At 46.4% G+C, this 18,424-nt stretch overlaps 1 protein-coding gene across 1 annotated transcript in view; it reads left to right on the forward strand.

The window, feature by feature from the left end:
• The window catches only part of WWC1 (WW and C2 domain containing 1), a 148,211-nt gene that overhangs the window by 51,022 nt on the left and 78,765 nt on the right, over nt 1-18,424 (forward strand). The gene's annotated exons all lie outside the window — the stretch shown is intronic.

Below are 18,424 nucleotides of genomic sequence, written 5' to 3' on the forward strand. Positions count from 1 at the left end.
TCAAGCAGGCTAACCTCTGGAGCCTTAGTTTCTTCTCATAGAAACCCTGAGCCTTGGCTTCATCATCTGAAAAGTGAGATATCCATGTCAGGTGATCCAATGACATGTACAAAGTCAGAACTACCCAGTATGCCCTCGGCAGATATTTCCTTTGCCTGAGTGGCATCAGCCGTGCTTTGCGTTAATGCGATGATTATTCAAACATCATTCACTGAGTTCCAACTTAGTGCCAGAGCCTTCCACACTGTTTTTTTTTTCTGACTGTCAAAATAACTGCAAGGTATTAATATTTGTATTCCCTGTTTTGCTAATTGGATGGTGCATGATGGTTGAGGGCACAGAACCTACTTGCCTAGATTCAAATCTCAGCTCTGCCGCTTTCCAGCTGTGTGGCCATGAGACCTGGCACACCCTTTCCATGCCTCAGTTTTATCTAAAAATGCAGATAATAATCCATACAAAATAGTGTCTTCTCCCAGGACTGCTATGAGGATTAAATTGTGTTAATACATGTCATGCTTACTTAGGTCAGTGCCTGCTAAATAGCAACACTCTGTAAATGAGAACTGATGCAGTCATTATTCCTAAGGAGGTGAAGCTGCTTACTCAGTTGGTAAATGGCTGAACTCCAATTTGAACCCAGACCTGAGTGCTCCAAAGCCCACCCCCCTTCCACTCCTCTAGTAGTCCACCTGTATTTTCAGCCCTTCGGGGGCCCAGGATAGTCACTCATGCTGCCTGTCACCCAGGCTCACCCCAGTGGGTTTGCTCGCTTCCCTCTTTCGCTTTCCCTGAGAAGAGGCCACCACCAACCTTCTCCCTCCTCCCCTAACTTTCCTGGAGCTATCTTGTAACCAGCCTGGCTCTTCCTTCCAGAATTTTCTTCCAGCAGTCGCATACTATTCTTCCAGACCCTGAGGCAGTTCTTGCCCTTTGCATGTGAAGTTCTTAAGTAAAGAGACAAGGTGCTACTAACGTGCAAACATGCAGCAGCCGAGCTGCTGGTCAGCCTGCTCTGACTGCGCGGAGCCTTCTCCTCTCCCACCCCCAGGAATTTGGGTTGCTGCCCTTCCTTGCCCAATCCTTCAGGGAGCCTCCCCTCCTTTCCCTCTGGGCTGCTGTCTTGAGGGCTTTTCCTCTGTAGTTGTGCGCCGTGGGGCCAATCACAGTCCCTTTTGAGGCCTTAGCTTCCTGTGCTGCACTGTGCCTGGTTGTGAAGGTTGAAGGCGAATAACACTAGTTATTTGGTGAACAATCGCTGCCCTTCAGGACCCTAGCTACTTCCTGCTTCCTTTCGGGAGCCTCCTGGGAGCTCTCCTTTATTTTAATCCTGTGGCACCTTTCATGGAAGTTTCATTTTGAACAGTGTCCTCATTGTTTTCATTCCTCCATATATATATATATATATACTACCATGTGTGAATGAATTAATATGTTTATGTGTTTATATAAGCTCATATATAGTGTTTGGGGCTGGGCACATGGTAGCTATGTAGGAGATACTCGCTATTAGCTTAGGCTCTTTCAAAAATGAGTATTTTTTCATTTGTTTCTCAATATTGATGCGGGTAGATCGGGTTTGTTGAATCCTTTTTCATTGGTCTGCACGTTCTCCAAGGAAAAGCAAAATCTCAACTATTCAGATAAGTTTCTAAAATTTGTTTTAGTTTACTTTTTAAAAATATCTTTTCTCCATTCTACTTTTTTTCAGGAAACCGAGATGTGTTTAGCACTAGCACTGTACTAGGTACAAAAATAATTATTCCTAAAATTAATGGGGCCCTTGGGTGTTCACCGTGGACTCGATTCCAGGGTCTGACTTTTACCAGTCCGCAGAGAGGTTTCTGGGTGCCCGCGCGGTCTACTCCATCAGCGTGTTTCTCCTTCATGGACCTCTTCTGGTCCTGTCATTCAAAGGAGGATTCTCAGGGCCTGTTCTTTGGTAATTTCCAGTTTTCTGTGAGGTTTGTGGAGAAGCAGTAAGGTTCAAGGGCGACCCTAATGCCTGAGGTTCCAGAGGTAGACCCTGGAGTGGGACCAGACACTTTGTGCCCCGGGAACTCTTTGTAGGAGTCTTGGTGTTGGCTTTCTAAGTGTTGGGTTCCAGGACTTTGCCTCTGGGGGAGGGAGAAGGGAAAAAAAAATACTCAAAACCCTTCCCCTTGGAGTAAAAGAGACACTCACAAGTCCTCTGTTTCATTCGTTCAGCAGATAGGAAGCATCACCTAACTGCTCCATCATCGGAAGACAGTGGTGAGCTAGGCAGGCTGGCTGCATCTGAGTGGGAAAGATGGCCAGGCAGTCCACATGCTGCAAACAAATACGGAGCTCGAAAGTAACGGGCAGATGGGAGGAGCCCTGGCCTCAGGCGGGGCTGCCTGGGAAGGCTTCTTAGAGGTGGCATAGCAGCTGCCAGCTGAAAACAGAAGGAAAGAGCCATGTGAAAGTGTGTATGGACATGTGGGCAGCTCAGGTAGCAGCGTCCTGGGCAAGGGGAGCTGCGTGAGCAAAGGCTGGGAGGCGGGCAGGAGGCTGCTGAGTTCTGAGAATTGGACAGAATAAGTCTGGAGAGGTCAGCAATGGACTGTGTCCCAGAGGCCCTGTGCAGTTCAGGTCTGAGGAGGCACTGAGGAGTTCAGGTCTCATTCTAGTTTTAGTGGCAAGACTTAGAAGGGGTTGAAGCAGGAGAGTGACAAGATTGGATTGTGTGTGTGTGTGTGTGTGTGTGTGCGTGTGTGTGCTCGCTAATGGAAGGGTGGTAAGCAAGATGGAGGAGGTAGAAGAATCAAAAAAGCCAACAGCTAGAGAAGTGAGGCGAGGGGAAGGCAGGCAGAGAGGGAGTTGCTGAGAGAAAGAGAGAGAGACATGACTAGCGGAGAGCGAAATGTCAGTGATTCCCCTGGGGATGGCGATTTAACAAGTGGGAGAGATCTAGGGGCTTTTGGAAACTGAGCAGGTGGAGGCCCAGCCCATTGACTGTGAGAGCTCCAGGCTCAAGGATCGGTCTCCCCATCCACATGGGGCAGACAGGGTGAGCCAGAGGGAAGAATCCCAGCTCATCCGCTGGTGCTGGACCTGCATGTGTTCTTCTGCACCATGAAATCTTGCCACATGATTTCTACTGATTAGATTTGTTAAGCCGCTAATGCATGTATTTCTTGGAAGGCTTTTCTGGAGATAAAGAGAAGGAAGTGAAGAAGCCCACAGTCCCTGAGCCCTCCTCTGTGCCAGGGAGCATGCTGCCTGGGCCTGCAGAGGTGACGTCTGGCCCTGAGCTTGCCCACTGCACTGACCCAGTTAGGCTTTGGCTTCTTTGTGTTGGTGTCCAGGGAAAAGGAGCAGTAGGTGCATTGTGTCAGGCAGGGGCCTCCAGTCAGCTGGGCTGGCAGGGCCCCGGTGCACCCTGCTCTCCTCTGGGGCTCATAGGCGGTGGTGGAGCAGTGGCTCCCAAGTAACTGAAACCTATAGACGCTCCACGAGGAGCCTGCCTACAATCGGGGGTAACTGCTTTCCCCAGGACTTTGAGCAGACTACCCAAGGGCTTCAGATACATGCACTGGAGAGAGTTTCCCCTCTACACGATGATAATTATACTGATGAAAGTGAAACAGGAGTAGGAGACAGAGGCCCCTATTGGGTTATTCACTCCCCAGGGAAGGAGATTGTTTGTTACCACACTTCTCCAGTTACCAGTGGGAATGAGGCGGGAGACCCACTGAGACAGTCGAGGTGGACGGGAACAAGCAGTGGGCCAGGGCTCAGGTCCTGTCCAGTCCTGCCACAAACCAGGGATCGGGGAGCCCTGTCAGTTCAGGAAGGTCTCTGAGTGTCAGTTTGCTCATCTGTAAAATGGAGTAATAATGATGGTAATGCTACTGCCTTTGAGAGTCCAATAAGATCAAGCATGCAAGCATGTGGAGGACCCCAAAGGATTTCTTCAATCACAAATTTTCCTTTTTCTTATTAGGACAGCAAAACTTGGAAGGTAGAGGGCCTAGCTGTGAACCTTGCTGGGAATTCCAATGAAATCTTTCTTTGTTCTTTTGTGAGTTCATTTATTTGCCCAATATGCATTCACTCAGTGCCCACTCATATAAGATGTGGGGGTTGCAGTGATTAATAAGACACTGCTCAGGACCGCATGAAACTCACAGAGGTGACAGACATGTAAACAAATAATACAAGCACAAATACTGTAAAGAAATAGGTATTCAACCCTTGCTTCAGATAAACGGGTGCCCAGGGAAAGATATTCTGGGCAAAAGGAGCAGCAAAGACAAAGGCATGGAGCATGTGAACTAGCGTAGAATACACATGGATGGTCTTAGAGTCGTGTTGTTACCAGGAGCAGCAGGAAGCTGCCACCTTCCCCAGGCCAGAACATTGTCAGGTCAGGGAGTTCAGGGGATGCACCAGAGTTGTTCTAGTAGCTCCTACAGCCAAATGTGCTAGCTGTGGTCTTGCCACAGTTTGTGTTGTGACACACAGGTCTGATCTTCATCAGCTTTGTGTTTATCACAGAAAATACTCTAAGCTCCCCCTATTTATTACCCTCTACCCACAGTCTTCCAGCAAAATCTAATTGGTTGCAATTTGGGGTAAGGGGTAATAGTTTTTTTGGGTTTTTTTTCTGTGTTCTTCATACCTAGATGCCTGTGGGGGAAGGATCAAGAAATAATCTCCAGGTCTCCCCAGGGCCTTTGCCATCAGCTCCTAGACAGCCTCTCAGGCTGGTGCCTCGGGTCTGCGGGCTTTAGGGAAGAGCCGGAGGGCTGACGGCATTCCTCTCCGGGCAGCTGCTGCAGGGCCATGCTGGGAGTCTCCTTGGCTTCCACCCTGCTGCACGGCTCCACTTGTAAACAAGGATCATGTAACTATGCTCATACTTGTTTTCTTTCAATATTTGAGTATGTTTCTATACTTTGAATTTTCCTCTAAGAAGAACATTAGAGTTCATTTTATAATGACTTTTGTATAAGGGATAGAAAGAGGTTTAATGGAAGGACTGAATTTGGATAGAAAAATGTTCCTGTTATTTTTAGGTCTTTTTTCTTTTTTGTCTTATTTCTGGTTATAAAAGCAGAAAAAAAAAAATCCTTGAATATTATCCTTACCACTGAAAAGCAAACACTGTCAACACTTTGGCATTTTTCCTTAGAGTCATTTTTCCCTTTTCTTGCAAGTGGGTAAGATTGCGCTGCATGCACAGTTGTGTGTACTGCCTTTTAATTTCTTTCTAAATTCTGTAATATAAGCATTCTCCCCTCTGTCATTCAAAATGCTTTGTGAACATACATTTCAAATGGTTATAAACCAACCCTTCAGTCCCTATATTCCACCAACCATTCATTTCCTACAGTTCTTGAGGCTGTATCTGTTTTTTTCCTGTGTTAAATAACATTGCATTGAACATCTTTGTGTATAAAATTTTCTACCTGGGTAGGTTGAGAACAGTGGTGAATACTGATGCATTTGTCCTCAAGAGTCCAGATAAAGCCCTTCTACCAAGCCTGCTGGGAGCATCCTTTGCTCTCCAGACCTTGGGTGGGCTTAGTGTGAGGATCAGCTGGTGCTCTGCAGTCCACCTCCTGTCTGTTGAGCCCCCAAATTAATCTCAGATTTGTGGAATATTAGAAACAATGTATAATGTCTCATTTGCATTGCCCAAGTGATCTTGGTGACATCTTTCTCCCTGTCTCTCTCTCTCACACACATATACCCTTGAGCCAGTTGGATATTCATACATTCCCCCCTGGCACCAGAAATAAAGGTGTCTGCCAACCTGTGGGTTTCTTTTCCATGTGGCTCACCATCTGGAATGGCCACCTGGCCTCCTTTTCGGCTGTGTGTGTGTGTGTGTGCATGCATGTGCTCAGGCACCCGTGTCCCAGGGCCAGGGTACTGTGTCCCCTTTCTGTGTTTGAACGGCTGAATGAACAGGAGCAAGAGAGCAGAGGCACAGAGGACACTGCCCAGAAGTCATCCTGGCAGTAAGAATGAATAATTCATATTGTATCTGCCACTTTCCAAAATAGCTATTTTAATTGCTTATTTGTTTCACTGCTGACTTTAATTCAGCTGCTTTCAGCTCACTTTGGTGTTTAACATTGACTTGCAGGTAGAGTTTCCCTTCAGGGAACAACAGTCTATTTATTTTCTTCTTTAAAAAGAAATGATGGGAGGAAAATAAACCCTTGAAGAAAGTCATGCTTTTCTGAGGCGAAAACCATTTTCTTTTCAATTCCTGTGCAGAGCAGCTTTGTAATCAGTTGCTATAGGTCTCTGTGGTCTTGGAAAATAAAGAAATAGCAGTTGGGTGGACAGACAAGGCAAGCTTCTGGGCTCTGTCAGTCTGCTTACTGTGATACAATCAGCAAACACTTGGGTGTCTGGAGCTTCTCAGATCCTCATACACAGCCATGCCATGCTTTCCTAGGCATGCCAGTGGCACCATGTAGGAAAGGTATCAATCAGAGAGGCCCTACCTGCCTGGGCAGGCAACCTGGGGAACTGGTCTACCCCTGCTGCCTATAAAATAGTGGGGGGCCAGTGTCATGTCCCCTCAGGGCTCTAACAGGACAACTCCAGTGTGAAATGTGTGGTTCCACTTTGAAATGGCTTCTTCACGGTCCTAGTAGAATGATCTGGAAAAGGGGGTGACTGGAAGTGAGGCTTTTGGAGTTCCCGATATATGTGTACAAGGGCTGCAATAGGTAGTGAGACAGAAGTAGAGTTTGGAGGGCCTGAGAAGATAAAAGCCATATGGGTTATGGTGTGAGGTGACAGGTGTCGATCTGAAGACACAAGAGCACTCAGAAATCCCATGGTGGTTGCAGAGATGGGGCCAGTGGGCACTGTGGCCCAGCCGTGCACCTGCAGATCCAGGGTGCCTGCAGAGCCGGTAGGCCAGGTGCAGCCGAGTGCCCCCTGCCCCAGCCCTGCTTGGCCTTCTGCCTGCAAATGGATGCAAAGGGAAGAAAGCCTTTTAATGTGGGAGGAAAGAAAATGATGTTCACTGAGGGCCTGCTATGTGTAGAGCAGCAGAGTGGTTGAGAACCTGAGTTCCTGGATCAGATCCAGATGTTGGCCCTGTGCTCACTGGCTGTGTGTCCTCAGGCAAGACACTGTGGGACAGGAGCCCAGTAAACACTAGTGAGGGCTGATACAGCCTGCCTGGGGCTGTGCTTGGAGGGAGGCTGGGTGACCATGACCAGGCCCTGCAGAGTGGGGTGGGAGGCAGAAAGCTCTAAATAAAGAACAAGAAGGAGAGGGATTTCTTGCACACCAGGTTGGGTGCCATTTTTTAAAGTACCTACAGATATGAGGTAGAAGATGCTGTACACCAATGCGCCCTAAATGTGGTGCTGGGACCAGCAGCATCAAGGTCACCTGTGAGCTTATTGGAAATGTAAATTCTCAGCCCAGCCCAGAACCAGAAACCTATTAAATCAGAAAGTCTGGGGGTGCATCACAGCCGTCTGTGGGTTACCAAGCCCTTCAGAGGATGTCGGTGCAGCTCAGGGTTGAGACCACTCCTGTATACGGTGAGATGTCAGGAGGGGTGTTCAGAGAATGACTGAGTATGGGAACGGGAACTGGGGGGATGGTGCCAGGAAACTGGTGCTCAGGAACATTCACTCCTCTGTGACCATGTGACTCTGGACAAGTCCTTAGGACATAGTCTGGGAAGCTCATTACTGAAAAATCCCTTAGCAAAGACTGTGTCATCTTTTCATGGTAAGGGTGGGGAAATAGCTGCCCAGGGTGGGGAAGGGATTTGGCACAGTCGCTCAATGGCAGAGCTGAGAACTAAAGCCGGTTGGATTTACCTTTCTGCTAGTTGACTGTTCCTGAATGTATCAGCTTACCTCTCTGTAATATACTTGTAACATTATTTTAAACAAGTTAATATCATATTGCATTGACTATGGAGCTTTCCTTAATTTTTTTCCTTACAACTTTACTGGGGACTTAATTATTGAAACACACTAAATTGTGTGTAATGAGTGCAATTTGATGAGTTTTGAGGTACATATATACATCTGTGACCCTCCTTCATAATCAGTATACAAACATTCCCATCACTCTTAAAACTTTCTTTGTGCCCCTTTATAATATCTTTCACCCCTTCTTTCCCCCATCCCCAGGCAACCACTGATCTGCTTTCTGACCCTGTGTTTTCTAGAATTTTATATAAATGGAATCATACATTGTGGTCCATTCTTTCTGACTTTTTTTACCCAGTATAATGTTCCTGAGATTCATTTTTGTTGTTGCATGTTAATAGTTTCTTCCTTTTTTATACTGAGTAGTATTCCACTGTACGGATGTACTACGTTTGTCTATCCATTAAACTGCTGAATGGATATTTGGGTTGTTTCCAGCTTGGGGTTATTACAAATCAACATAACCCTGATTTTAAAACCACCATTCGTGCATGTGCCATTAAAGAAAAAAGCTACCAATTAAATTATGACCCAATGTTTTTAAGTTAACTAGAATGTTTATTTCATAGTCACTGAAACAAATCTTTCAAACTTAGATTTTTTTACTCACCTATCTCTTATATACATACAAAAAAAGTATATAAACAAAATAAAACTCCAATACTCCTAAACATCTTCCCATTCTGAATTTCATTATTTGGAGTCACTTTTTAACTCAGCATTACTTATGTTCATGCTTTACTTTGAGTATCATCCTTGGTGCCCTCGAGAGTGTTGGAGATGCAGCCTTGTTACAAGGACCCACAGAGGAATTAATTCAAAGGCTTTGGTGCTGGGCTCTGAAGGCAGCAGGGCAATTATGTAGAGTTAGCCTACTGTGCACTCCTGCTTTGGGAATGCTGCTAAACGTGTCTGTTCACCGCCTCCTCCACCCCTCCCCACAACCATTTGGTTCCTAGGGGTTAAAAGTGCTCCACTATTGTCTCCGGGCTTTTATCCCAAGCCCATGACAGCTTGGATGTCTGTGCACACAGGCGGTGACGCCTCCTTCAGGACTGCAGCCGGGCAGACCGTGCTGTAAGAGGTCAGTAGGCCGTGGTAACACACACCCCAGTTTCAGAGATGTTAAAATCTTATTTTAAAATGTGCAGTTAGAATAGTTGAAATAGAGTCCATGTAAAGGAGCCTGAATAGTGCCTGGTACTTTGTAATAAACACACAATGAAAGTTAGTGTTTATTAGTAGTAGTAGTAGTATTACTACTACTACTACTACTCCTGTTACTATTAGGCGTTAGTTTCCTTGCAAGTTGAATGAGGGTGGTAGTGGTAGTATCTGCTTCACAGAAATTTTGGGAATATAAAGGAAATTATTTACGTTACATAGAGCTTAAGGTCCAGTGCCTAATATTTAGTTGACCTTCAGCAAAAGATTTTTAATTATTGTTTCATTGCAGGCTCACAATACCCTCAACCGTTGGGACAGGCAGGCCAAATAGTAAACTTAAGAAGGCTAGAACTCAAAGGGGGCCTTAGAGATGTTATTTTCTGGCTCCCTTGTTGTACAGGTGGGAAGCCCAGAGAGGCGAGGCACCTTGCTGCAGGCATGGCTAATGTGGTGCCAGCGTCAGGGTTTGGGCCCCGGTCTCGTCACCCCCTTCCAGTTCTCTAACACGTGCTGTCATGGCAGTGGCCTTAGGTCAGGGAGGATCCTGGAGAAAATTCACGGCCAGCTACCATTCTAGAAGGACCCGCTTCTCGGGCTGCATGGCTGAGGTGAGGGTCAGAACTCCAGGCAGAGGATCGGCCGAATTCCAGGGAAGGGTGGGCTGTGGCTTCTCTCTGAGAGTTGGAGGCTCCTGGAAGGCCCAGCACATGGGAAGACCCCTTAGAAACTGGGCTCATGGGATGAAAGGGGCAGAGCTGAGAGCTGAGTGGCCTCGGGGTCCTGAGTACTGAAGAGAGGAGCTCTGCAGGCCTGCCTGTGTTGCATGCCAGGTGCTGTGCTGAGTCACTCCCATGTACAGGTTCATTTAATCTCTTACCTGCCTGCCTGTGTTGCATGCCAGGTGCTGTGCTGAGTCACTCCCATGTACGGGTTCACTTAATCTCTACAAGACCCCTGTGAGGCAGAGTTTCTTGACAACTTTATCCCAGTGGAGAAACTGAGGCTTAGAGCTAGGGGAGGAATGGGCTAAGACTACACAGCTAAGAAGGGTGGGGGCGTCCAGTTTGGTTTGTTGGCCCTTTCTATAGGGCACAGAACTTCCTTAATCTAACTTGCAATTCAGAAATGAGGATGAAGCTGGCATGGAGCTGGGTAAACAGTATACCAGGTGGTCTTTTCTGCTGTAGTGTTGGGCTTTCAGGAAATTACCCTCTAGGGTCCATCTCCCAACTGGATCCCTCCATAAATAGGAACTTCATAATTTGATATGGCCTCTCACCCAGTGATAAGTCTCCAAGAATAATAGGGTGAGTTAGTCCAAAAAATACTATCAACAACTATTTCTTGGAGGCTGTTCAGATACTCACTGCATTTCAAGTGGAGCCAAGCTCAGCACCAGGTTGGCTTGATCTCTTGGTGTCATGAGTCTTATGGAAGCCACTGGGTTGATTCTTGGGTTTTAGTTTCAGCCCTGCCACTGGGTCCTTGGGTGGTTCTGGGCAAGTCTTCTCTCTGCATGCCTCAGTCTGCTCATCAGTAGAACAAGGGGGTTGGTTTGTCAGATTCCAGATAGCTCTTTCAGTTTCTCATTCTTTATTACCTTTATATTAGGGTCCTCATTTGGACAGCAATAAAAAAAATGCATTGCTTACATTTATTGAGCGTGCATTGTCTGTCAAAGTGCTATTTCATGCATTATCTCATTTAATGTTCAAAGAACACTGTGAAGTAGGTACGAATGGTATCTACCTGAAATGGTTGTTATAAGGGCCAAATGAGTTAATAGATACGAAGTGATTGAAACAGTTCCTGGCCCATAGTGAGTGCTCAATACATGTATTATTATTTTTCCAGTTTTGCAAAAGTGAACACTGAGCCACAGAGAGTTTAAGTATTTTCCCCGAGGTCATACAGCAGGAAAGTAGCAGAGCCAGAATTCAAACTCAGGGAGTCTGGTTCCAGAGCCCTGTGCTCTTTTTTTTTTTTTAAGTGTAATTTTTTTTAAATTGAAGTATAGTTGATGCACAATATTATATTGGTTTCAAGTATACTACACAGTGATTCAACAGTTACACACATTACTAAATCCTCACCCCAACTAGTACAGTTAAAATCTGCCAACATAGGAAGATGTTAACAGAATCATGGGCTATATTCTCCATGCTGCAGTTCCATCCCCATGACCGATTTATGTTATGACTGAAATTTTTGTGCCTCTTTATCCTCCTCACCCACCCACCCACTAGCCCTCCTACTCCACCATGGTAATAACAACCAGTCACTTCTTAGTGTCTATGAGTCTACTGCTGTTTCATTCATTTTGTTTATTTTGTTTTTAGATTCCACATCTAAGTGAAATCATATAGTATTTGTCTTTCTCCATCTGGCCTATTTCACTTAGCATAATACCCTCCAGGTCCAGCCATGTTGTCACAAATAGCAGGAGTTTTTTCTTTTTCATGGCTGAATGGTATTCCAGCATATACATGTACCACCTCTTTATCCCTTCACTTATAGACAGACACTTTGGTTGCTTCCATGTATCTTGACTATTGTAAATAATGTGGCAGTAAACATAGGGGTACATACATTTTTTTAAATCAGAGATTTTGTTTCCTTTGGGTAAATTCCTAGAGTGGAGTTACTGAATTTTATGGTTATTTCTATTTTTAGTATGTTAAGGAACCTCCTTACTGCTCTCCACAGTGGCTACGCCAATTTGCATTCCCACCAGCAGTGTGGAAGGGCCCTGTGCTCTTAACCACTACTCTGTGCTACCTCTTGATAAGACAAGAAGCAGGAGTAATACATTAGAGAGCAGTGGGGACTTTGTGCAGCTAGAGAGTACTTGCCCTCAAAAGGCATGCTAATTCCATCTTAAAAACATAGCACTGTAGTAGACAAACCTCTACCTACAGGCTGCATTTGGCCCCTAGTGGTCAGTTGGCCTGTAGTCAGACAGTCTATACAAGTCCACTATCTGGTTCTCAGAATCATAAGCCAGTCTTAAATCCCAGCAAGTGATACAGAGAATAGTAGCACAGATTCACTGCTATGTCAGCAAGCCAGAGGAAACTGGGGTATGACTAGGCGTAGAGGCATGGGGATGGAGGTGGAGGAAGCAACAGGCCCAAGGCTCAGGTGTGTGATCCCAAGACTCCTCAGGGGCAGACTGAAGACAAGATTTTAGCACGGAGGGGTGAGCCACTGTTTTGTGAGAGCCCTCCCTGAAAAAGAGAGGGGGCAAGGAGCATTCTGGAACCTTCCCTGCAGCTCTCTCCCTCCTCTTCTTTTCCTCATAAAAGAATTCCAGGAGTGGGAGTTACTTGGCAAGAACGATTCTGGATAGACCAGCCCAACTGAAGCAGGGAAGCAAAGAGGTCTGGGGGTCGAAAAACTAGAATGTTGAGACAGGTGTTTTGAGCTTGGAGGGAGGGAAGGAAATGTTTAAGAGCAAGAGAACTTGGAAATTCCTGGTGCAAATGCCTCTTTCAGAGAGCAAATTTTGAGTCAAATCCACTCCAGCTGCCGTCTCCTAACTTCTGTCATTCAATTTCCAAAAAGAGAAGAGTGCAGGCAGTCCCAGCTCCCCCAGGTAAGGAAGCTGTGGAGTACAAGCAAGGCTTATTCGCCAGTAGCCTGGATAATTATTTTGCCTCCGCTTCCCAAGCACGAAAATAGGGATATAAAACCCGACTGATAATAACAGCTAATGTTGATTGAGCCCTGTGTGCCGTGGGCTCAACATAGCTCATTTTGACCAGGTAGTTTGTCTGAGCATCCCCACTCCACAGACATAGAAGTGGATTCAGGCAGGTTAGGGTTCATGCCCGGGGTACACAGTAATTGGAAGTGCCTGCCTGCATTTGGAACCCAGGCGGCTGACGCTAGAGCCCGTGAGTTAACCACCACTGGGGCTCTCAGGATGAAGGATGACGATGGTGCAGATGATGATGACATGTGATAGCTAACGTATCTGACCACTTAAGATGAAAATGACACAATTCTCACTGTGTTCAGAGCATAGAAGTCTCCGAGCTAATCACGTTAACAACTCCCATTTATCGAGGGTTTCTTATATGCCAGGCCCTTCATATTACATACTAAACAGTTCATGTGGGCTATCTCATTAACCCACACAACACCCTTACGAGATTGGGACTTCTGAATTTCACAGAGAAGGCAACTCCTAGTGCGGGTGCATTACATGCCCATGGATGTGGAAGAAGTGGGGCATGGGTTTCAGCCCAGCATAGATTTCTGAGCCTTTGCCCATAGCATCTACCATCTCCACAGTCACTGGAAAGCTGACCATCGTTCTGTTCTCTTTCTTTCTCCCTGGACTCCTTCCTTCTCCAGCCTCTCCTAACTATGCCCCAATCCCTCCGTCCCTCCCTTCTCCCAGTGCCTTGGCCTTTCATGCCTGGATGGCTGACCTAGCGCCTCACTAACTACCCCTGCATCCTCTGTTGCCTGTGGTTCATAGCCTCAGGTAATGTAACTGCATCATATGTGATCACCAGGTGCCATGGGGGTGGGTCACTGCCTGTTTAAAGTATAAGCCTTGTCTGCCTGGCCAGACCCTGTGCTCTTAGAGGCAGAAACAGCTGATTCAGATGCCTGAGCCCCCCTCCTGTCTAGCATGAGACTGGACTGTTGTATCCAGGCAATAAGTGCATGTTGCTTGGAGAATTAATTGAAATGAGGGAGACAGGAGGAGAGTGGGAAGTGAGGGGAGCAGCTCCTCTGGGCCACCTTTGGCAGCTCTGCACAGTGGTGTCTCTCAAAGTCCTTGCCAGGGACCCCAGGGTCCAAAAAGCCCAACCTCTGCCTCCACACAGTCACTCAAACATAATGCTATGTTATGTAGCTTCTTTTGCTGTTCCTCAAACTCACCAACATCGTCCCACCCAAAGCCTTATACTGGCTGTTGCCCTTGCATCCCACAGTCTGGTCTTCCCTCCAAGATCACCTCCTCCATGAGGCCTCCCTTGGATGCGCACACCCTCCTCCCCCGTGATGCTGATCCCACCACCCTGTTGTATTTTCCTGAATAGCATGAATCTCTGAGATGGTTACTTCGATTTGCTTCCTCGTTGAGGTTTGTCCCCTGCCTAGACTATAAGGGCAGGCCCCCTCTGTCTCAGCCGCTTCTGCAGTTGGTGTTCATTAAGGTTCAGGTGTGTTCTGTGTGCACAGCCCTACTAACAAACTCATGAGATGGTTATGTTTATCGTGCCCAGATTTGTGAGACATGTGAAGAAAGGTGTTTGAAGGAACTGAATCAAAGGAGGGAAGGGGCTGCTTAGAAATGGTGCTCTGAAGGGCCCAGAGGTGAAGGCGTGTAGTCAGGAGTTGTGCAATGCATAGTTGAACTATGCATGGGAAACACCCTGGGGTGGAAGAACTGGCCTGCTTATTGAGCTGGGGCAGAAGAGAGGTTCAGCTGAAAGTTTGGACAGTTCTTGGCTTGGAGTCTAGAGAGCTCTTTGGAAAGTGATCCTGCCCAGCTGGCCCTGAGAGCTGGGTCAGGGGCCAGCATCCTGCTGGACGGCTGTGAAGATGGTACTGTGGGAAGCATTCAGATTGCTCGGGAAGCACTGGGAACATGAAAGTTACGTTACCCGTGCTTCAGTCCCCAGAGAATCACCACCCAGTGTTAGACTTGGCAAAAGGTTTTCTGCTCCTTCTCTGAGCTGCCTCCTTAGAGAAGATGCCCTATCTGAATTCCGAATGCCACCCAGCCGAGGCAGATTTCTCCCCGAGCCTCTCCCATAGACCCTAGGAAAGCAGCGTGCAGGGGGCAGAAGGTGAGAGGCCTGTGTGTTGTGCTCCCCGTAGGGTGGTCCCAGCAGAACCTACCTGTCTCCAAGGCAGCATATCTGGGCTGTTTTCCTGTTGTGAAACATTCGGGAATGTTTGTGTTCCTTCAGAGATTTGTGATTAAGAAGAGGCAGAACTAGTTCTTGCTTGGTTCCTTTCCTTCCCTCCCTCCCTCCCTCTCGCCCCTCCAGCATTTGGGTCATTTGATTTCATGGTTGGGGTTTTTCAGCATCCCAGGACTTGGAGGCTGGAGGCTGGATTGGGGTGAATCGCTTCATTGGAGAGTGGGGGCTGGGATTTCCAGGCAGGGCCTCAAGTCCTGGCCACATCTGAAAGCGGACATCTCTTCCCAGCTCACATTCTTGGCACTTGCCCAAGGGGAAACAGTGCAGGCCAGAGAAGCACCCACAATTTCCCGGGGGGACTGGTTCAAACAGACAGTTCCTCTCTCTGGCAGGAAGAGTGAATGTGTGCACATGTGTATACGTGTGTGTGTTTAATCCTCATGCAGCTAAAAACACTTCTCTTCATCCTGATTCTCTGAATGACACATCCCTGCACATTGAATAATTCATCTCCCTCTTGGCATTTGTTCCAGAGAGAATCTTGCTGTCCAGATTTCTTGTAACTTGCATAGTTCTCCAATAGATTTTCTCTTTCCCACGGAAGAGCTCTGGGAGTCAGGATATCAGCCCTCTGGCTTTCCCCCGATGAGCGCATCGAAAGGAAACCTGAATATCAGACCAAAGACTTCCTTTCTCCTGTGCCATCTTCCTCTGACTTTGGGCCTCGCAGATCACTCTTCTTTGTCTCTGTTGGGCACAATGTCTGCATTTGCTACAAGTGGGAATCAGCATCTCAGCCCCCTACCTCCCGCCTCTCACAGGGTGTCTACATGCCCTTCACCTCACTGAGGCTTGGAGCTTAACATTTTTTCAGACACTTTGCAGTGTCTAAGGCTGAGCAACCAATGGATTTAATGGTTTCTGGAAAAGTGATGATTTTTGGTGTTTCAGTCCTATCTCCACACTAAGCCCCATCCTCACACACAGAGAACTCAGTGCATCACTTGTATCGATGACTTGAAAACATTTGCTCATCTTTTCATTAAGAAGCGAGCAGCCGTGGCTTATCCAAGTCTGTTGAATATCTTTGTACCAAGACACAGATAACCAAAGGTGCAAACATGCTAAAGCACCAGTGCCTTTTGCTTGTTTCAGACATCCCTCTGCTCCAGATTCATCATCTTTATCTCTGACATAGCTTATGCTGCATTCCAGGTTGTTCTGAGACTCACTTGGTCTTATTAAATTTGATTAGCAAAGCTCAGGTTTTGGAATCAGGCAGTGGGGCTTCAGGTTATGCCTCTGGGGTTTACTACCTACGTGATTTTGAGCATGTTTCTCATTTGTAACATGCAGTTAGAGCCCCTATTACCCAGAGAGGGAACATAAGCTGCATAACTTGCATCTAGACCTACATTTAGCTGTTATTAAGTATTTTAATTATGTTGATATATGAACACGACAGAGAAATTAGCAAAGAGAAAGAAAAAGATTTGGAATTACATTAAAATCCTTCTGGTGGATATCATTTTAATGTATATCTTTCCAGTTTCTCTTGTATACATACACACACACACACAAACACACATTTTAGGCAAAATGTCATACTACAATAGTATCTGTGGATTTTCTCTTTTCAATAATGTTGTTTTTCTCAGTATATTGAGAGCATCCGTCCATGTTAGAGTATGGAATGCTACATTATTTTTTGTTCTATATATTCATTATTGTATTCACCTATTCCGCAAGGATTAGTTGAGCACCAATTGTAGGGGACATAGGATTCTTTTGCTTACATGCACCATTGATGAAATCATTTAATTAATCTCCAGGGAGGAATTTTGAAAGGTGATGATGCATGCGCAGATCCATGGGCACTGTCAGGAAGGGATGTGTCTTCTTGGTGTTCTGGGTTGTAAACTGTATATATAATAAGATTTATGTCTCTGCACCCGGGCTGGCAGGCAGAGCTTTCAGGGCAGAGGGCAGGGAGAGGAATGAGCCAGGAAGGGAGGTCACAGATTTATCTTTCCTCAGTAACAGAGTAACCTGGCCTGTGTGCAGTTTTTCCACAGAGATCCTTTCAAAGATTTCTTGGGTAAAATGTTGAATAAGATTTGGCTCTTGGTCACTGGTCTTCATTCTCCATAAGGAGAAGGGAATAAGCCACTTAGAGAAGTGTTTGGGTCGGGAGGCCTCACAGGATGTGTCCTTTGGTTTCTGAAGTCTAGGCAGGACATGAAGTGGAGATGCAGTGGACTGGGGACAACTTTGCAGAAACTTCATCCAGACTGAAGAGTACTCTTAGCTGAGGAGAGTTCCCAGCACCTGTGTGTCATCTCCACGTTTTCCTCCCTTTTACTCCAAGGCAGTGGCTTATGATTTCCCTGGGGCTCAGGAGATGCATTGAAGAAGTAAGCCAACTTTCAAGAGAACCCTTTAGCCCAGAGCAAGGGTTCTGGAGACACATTTCCTTGCTTGCAATCCTGCTTTGTCACCGACATTGGGAATGTTACTTAGTCTTTGAGGGTTACTGCCTTGGGTTTCCCCTCCAGAGAAAGCAAGCTAATAATAACTCATTTTTTGAGCATCGTTTGCAACATAATTTGTGCTAAATGCTCTTACAAACATGGCCTTATTTAACCCACGCGGCAACCTGGAGAGTGGTGATTATTATCTCCACTTTTCAGATAAAAGTGCTGAGGCTCAGAAAGGTTAAGTAAGTTGTCAGACTCACGCAGCCAATAAAGGGGTACTTACTGAATCCTTATTTGAGGTTTAGTCTGTTGCATATCATCTGTGCCACTGGATTCATCCTCATCGTCTCCCACAAAACAACAGAAAATTACTAATAGAAGTGTTTGGATTATCCTTTCATTTAGGCAATAGATATTTTGCACAGCCCACCTGACCCTGGGGTACATGAACACACCAGGTCCTGTCCACCGGGGGTTCTTTCAGTGTTTCTGTTTTCCCCATGTATTTTGCTCTAAGTTTGATTTGGAATGGGTTTAAGAGGGAGAGAGATTGCACAGGATAAGAGAGGGGATAGTTTCCTGCGGCTTGGAGGGAAGCTCTTGGTCTGGAACCTGAGACCCCATACCCGTTATCTTTCTCCCTGTCCTACTCTACCTCAGCTTGCCAATCTGTCAAAAGAGTGGTGAAGCAGAGCCTTTGGGCTTCCAGAATAAGGTGGGGGTTGGGAGCAGATAGGAGATGGGTAATATTAGAATATGTATTTTAGGCAGAGGCAGCAATGGGATGAAAGCAAAGGGGCTGTCTGGAGGGGCCACATGCTGACTTACATATATCTAGATTCCTGGCTTCCTGCACGCTGGGTAAAATGCTTGACCTCATGCTAAATGCACTGCACTCATGCTGAAATGGTGTGTGGTAGTTTCTAGCCTTGAAAAGCCTTTGTTT

This window comes from Manis pentadactyla, chromosome 2, assembly GCF_030020395.1.
Source record: "Manis pentadactyla isolate mManPen7 chromosome 2, mManPen7.hap1, whole genome shotgun sequence".
NCBI lineage: Eukaryota > Metazoa > Chordata > Mammalia > Pholidota > Manidae > Manis > Manis pentadactyla.